The 5,704-nt window shown below is 36.8% G+C and overlaps 1 pseudogene; it reads right to left on the bottom strand.

Annotated features, from left to right (window-relative positions):
• Positions 1-4,082: 4,082 nt before the first annotated feature.
• Positions 4,083-5,446, bottom strand: LOC150064627 (tRNA dimethylallyltransferase-like; annotated as a pseudogene).
• Positions 5,447-5,704: the final 258 nt, after the last annotated feature.

The raw sequence follows: 5,704 nt of genomic DNA on the forward strand, positions 1-5,704 counted from the left end.
TCTGCCTGTATATTTATCCTTTATTATTGCTGCATTAAATAATTTGATATTCTATGTGAATAAACAGTGAGTCCAGAATGAGATTGTTTTGAAGTACAATGTTAATTATCATAATGATCACCTTGACAAACTTTTGTTTCCTAGATGCAATTTGCACTACAGTCTCAAATCTGACCCAATCTCACAGGTCAAAATTTCTAAAAACATGACAGCAAAGACTAAAAGTACTCTCCACATGTCACCATAAAAACTGCTACTGTTAGAGCAATACGTTTGGGAGAACTTTATTTTAATGACATGAACAAAAGTAAACCCTAACAGATATGAGAGCCAAGATCACATAAAATTTCACTAAAAGAAATTTTTCCTAAGCACCTACTGTAAAAAAAAAATTGTAGGAGTTTTTCTGAAACCGCTTCACAAAATTTAAAAAGAAAAATATGAGAAGATAATGGTCCAAAAAGAGGACTGCATTTACAAATATAATTATATAAAAATAAACATAAAAAACTTTGAATGAGCCAATTCTCTCCAAATTGGGATTACTAATTGAAAATTGTCCCACTTAAAATATCATTTCTATAAGAATGGCCTATAGACACATGAAGAAATGCTCAACATCTTTGGCTATAAAAGAAATGAAAATCAAAACAACTCTAAGATTCCACCTCACTCCAATTAGAATGGCCATGATCAAGAAATCTAATAACAACAGATGCTGGAGGGGATGTGGCCAGAAAGGATCACTACTACACTGTTGGTGGGAGTGCAAACTCGTTCATACACTATGGAAAGCAGTATAGCAGTTCCTCAAAAGAATAAACATAGAGGTCCCCTATGACCCAGCAATTCCACTACTTGGCATTTACCCAATCATCCAGAAACAAGGACATACTAAATCCACTAGCACAACGATGTTCATTCAGCACTATTTACCACAGCAAAGATATGGAACCAACGCAGATGTCCTCAGTTGATGAATGGATAAACAAGATGTGGTATTTATACACAATGGAATTCTATGCTGCTGTCAGAAACAACAACATCGCCCCATTTGTAAAGAAATGGAAAGATTTAGAAAAAATCATATTAAGTGAAGTAAGCCAGACTCAAAGGAACATAGGCTCAATGGTTTCCCTTATTTGTCATACTCAGTAGGAACTTTCGGCTCTCCTAGGAGAGATTTACAATAGAGCAAAACCTAGATACATAAGGCCATATGGTATGATGCTAAATGAAATGTAATATGTTATTTCTCATCTCTTTTGTTGTCTCTTGGTTATCTCATATTATTACAGTATTTTTACCTTGTTATCTGATATACTGTATATATGCATATTTCATTATTTGAAATCGGATAGGGAAGGGGGCAAAATCAGATGAGGGGCGGGGTGGAGGGAGGGAAATGGGAACCAGAACATGAGAAAGGGTATCAATGTAGGTGAAGTAATGCACCTTCTATCTGGTGAATATAATGTAATCCTTCTATTAATTACAATAAAAATATATGGAAAAATATCATTTCTAAGAATTAATCTCATTGAGATTGCTTGACAAAGTTCTCTGTCAATGGAAAGAATTAATGGGGGTAAAAGCAATACCATAGAGTGACAGATTTGATGGATGTTTCTTATTCACAATATACTTTTACAAAGCTATAGTAGTTAAACCAGAAATAAATCACTGTGGTAATAAGAAAACAGTAATAATCAAAAGAAAGGAGAAACATATTCTCATTATACAAAGGTAATTTCTTTATATGGCTTATGTTTCTATATCCTATGTAAAGAAACATAAGCCATATAAAGAAATTACCTTTGAATGACTGTTGTTCTTAAGGTACCATGTTATCTCTCATCTCTTATGCTGTCCCTTGGTTATCTCATATTGTTACAGTATCTCACTTTGTTACCTGATATATCTGATATATTTGTATTTGGTTATTTGAAATTGGATAGGGAATGGGGGAAAACAAGATGAGGGGTGGGGGTGGGAGGGAGGGAAATGGGACCAAGACATGTGAAAGGGTATCAATGTATGGGAATTAATGCACCATCTATCTGGCAAATATCATGTAACCCTTTTATTAATTAAAATAAAAAATATATAAAAAACAAAGGTAATTTCTTCTTTGAATGTAATATTTGATCATTTAAGGCAAATGATATTCCACCTAAAAGATTCATATTATAATAGCTGATAACTTAAATCTAGAGCTGAATGACTTCATAAGGTATCTTTGCAGTCTTTAGCAGTTTAATTTACATGAACTTATATAATATCTTCCATTGCCTGGCGGTTTGTCTTTTCTATCATGAATTAATGTGTAAAAACATTACAGGAAAATCAATATTTACTAGATGCTATGTGGTAAACAAACTTTACAATTTGGGGGTGGAGGATGACTGTTTGAAGGAGGGAATGCGAGAGAGAAAATAAAACTTTGAAAAAAATTTACTAATTGCATTACCTATGTAAATCCCTCTGCACATCATCTTCACAAAAATTAAATTTAAAAATGACCTGAAACAACTGATACCTAGAAAGAACAAGATACATTATTTTCTGTTAATATTAACAATTATGATTAATACAAAGACATATAGTGAAATAAACTTCTAATTTTAAATTACAGCCCCAAAACTACCATTTCTGAAGAAAATCTAAGTAAGAGAAGCATCCTCCATTGTTCCATGTTAATCTTTTCTGTAAACACACCAGCTGAATGAATGTTGGCTATATTCCTCATACAGATATGAGTACTATTCCAACATCTTGAACATAGAGACACTTATTAAACATTGTTTGTTATGTGAGCTGGCAGCAGATATTTTATGTTTGAGTTTTAGGAAAGGTGATAGCTTTTCCATAAAAATAGAAAATTTTGCTGTCTGAAATTTGACAAAAACTTTGAAAGTTTGGATGTAACTATTTTATTTCTCAAGTGTAAGATCATTATTTAATATAATTTGAATTCACTAATCCTACAATTTTAAAAATGCCCAAGCAAGCCAGGTATGGTGGCTCTGACCTGTAATCCTAGCTACTCAGAAGGCTCCAATCTGAGGATTAAGGTTCAAAGCCAATGTAGGCACAAAAGGACCTGAGATTCTTATCTCCAGTTAACCTCTAGAAAACCGAAGTGGGTCTTGGCTCAAAGGTAGGGCAGTAGCCTTGAGCTGAAGGGCTCAGGGACAGCAGTGATGACTGTTAAATAGCTAAAAACGCTTTAATTTTGTTACAAGTTAATAAAAATTTAATACTGCTGACAAATCAGATCACTATAGAAAGAGGACTTAAAGGACATCAGAACTATAATGAGAGACCATCTCTAGACTCTTCAGGAACACATCTGCTCAACAAATCGGTAGACAGCATCATCTATGAAGATACATACATATATACACATATATATATATTTCCAATGATCATAGAAATCCTTAAAAACTTTTCAATTTTCAATAAAAATACAGATTTATACCTGACTGGAAAGGTCATGGTGACAGCAGTTATCATACAGGAATAGCTCAATAGCTTTCTGAGTCTTTAGCTTTTACATTCCAAATCACAACTATTTCAGCCTGGTTTGTCACATCTGGAATTCCAAGAGCTGCTTTGGCTTGTTTAACTATCTCAGTAGGGCTTATCCTTTCATGCTGTCTCCAAATCCAGAACTCCCGATTTGTGCCTTACAATACCTCACTCATCTATAAAAACATCTGCAAATGAGATAGTTTTAGCCAGTATCAGGGACAAAAACTTTCTTTTAAGGGATATAGTAAATCCTTGTATTCTCCCCTAAAAGGATTCTCATGTATTAAATGTACAATATGTGCCTCTTTCTAAAATCAAACCTGTAACTTTCAAAGAAAAAAAACAAACAAACCACCCTGAACTATATCATTACCAGCCACTCTGGAGCTGAAAGACCCACTGCCAGGGAGATCTAAAACCATACCACAGAAAGCAAGAACATAGTGGGTTTTCTGTCCAGCATTATGCAGCCCAGGCAGGAGAAATAGATGTAACCGCCTCCTTGAACTTATCCCTTCCTCCTTTGCAAAAGCCACTGAACAGATCTCTTAAATGCTTGATTGTAGCTCCTAATCATGCTGTCCTGAAGATTCTTTCTCAAGCTCTATGTTCTGATTTGGAGAATTTCTCTGTTTTTCTATGGTACTGATGGCATCTGAGTCCAACTTTCTTCTTTTCTTCAGGTGGTGTGACTGAGATTTGGATTTCATATGTGCTGCCCACTCACGGTCCCGGATGATTATTCCATCACAGAGGTCGCACATATGGTAACTTCTCTTGTACTCAGTTTCATTGAATGACATCTTTATTGGAGTGGCGGCAAGTTTGTCACCCTGGATAAAACTGCACGATATCAAGAGCAGTTTTGAGAACTCCTCCCCCTTGGGGATATCAGATACCTCTAAGCCATATACCGAGGGGACACGGACCAGGAATGCTCTAAAAACAGTTTTTAACTCATCGGTTTAGCTTCTGTGCATATCTCTTAGTCACTTGCTTCAAAGCCTCAATACCTTTTTTTAGAAGCTGGTTACTAGTGTCTGGTATGCATTTTCCTCAGTGATCAGGAACTCATGAAATTCCTTGGAGATAGCATGTTGATAGTCCTGGCTATTTTCTGAAACTTTTTTCTCATTATAGCATCTATGAAAATATCTTGGTTCCTCCAACAGAGCAGCAGCGAGCATGCTATCCACTCTCTTATCCAAGTGCTCATCTAAAACTGGTCAGCATGAAGCCAGAGGATGCAAGGGTTCGGGAACTTCAGTGGGCCTCCGAGGGGACCACCACCTTCTTCTGCATAATGACGATGAAGAAATTCACTAGGAGAGATTCCTGTTTCTTCAAACACTTGCAAGCTCTTGGCCTTTTTGCGCTTGTCATGTGGGTGCAGCTTGGCAGCCATTTCTGGGTCCACCTGGCTGAGGCGTTCGTGGAGCGCATGGCCACCCTCCTTCTCAAGCTCCACCTTGCGATCAATTGTTTTCCCAGTGCCCACCTCCTGAGGCCGCTTGGTATTAACAAGAACTTTTCTGAGCAGAGACTCAATGTAATAATTGGTTCCTCCCACGACAATAGGGATTTTGTCTCCAGCAAATCTATCTTCAATCAGAGCAGCTGCTTTGTTCCTGAAGTCCACCACTGTGTAACTGGACACAAGAGGATACACAAAGCTGATCATGTGGTGCTGGCAGATACTCTGTTCTTGGGCAGAAACCTTGTTGGTGATGATGTCTAGCCCTTCATAGACCTGCATGGAATCAGCGCTGACGATCTCCCCACCCAGCCTCTGGCCTAGCTGCAGCGCCAGAGTGGACTTGCCAGTGCCGGTGGCCCAGAGAACCACTACAAGCGGCAGCCTGCATGGCAGGCCCTTGAGCCCAGGGCCCATTGCAACAGCCGCCGTCGCCATCTTGGTATCCACTGCCCATAATATACTTTTATAGAACTTTTAATAGTTCAGAGGTTACAAACATCAATTTGTTTGGAATAAAAATCTTGTAGTTAGAAGGAACTAAGTAGCAATCACTCTAAATTTCAGTTTTATAATTTACAATATAATAAAGCATATTATATGAGATTGTATTAGATTAATCTCAATATAGATGAATGCTTATGATCTAACAAGTTTATCATTTTCAGTTTTACTGCAAATTCATCAGTTGAACAT

The sequence above is a fragment of the Megascapheus bottae genome, chromosome 4, assembly GCF_031878675.1.
Source record: "Megascapheus bottae isolate mThoBot1 chromosome 4, mThoBot2.hap1, whole genome shotgun sequence".
Taxonomy (NCBI): Eukaryota; Metazoa; Chordata; class Mammalia; order Rodentia; family Geomyidae; genus Megascapheus; species Megascapheus bottae.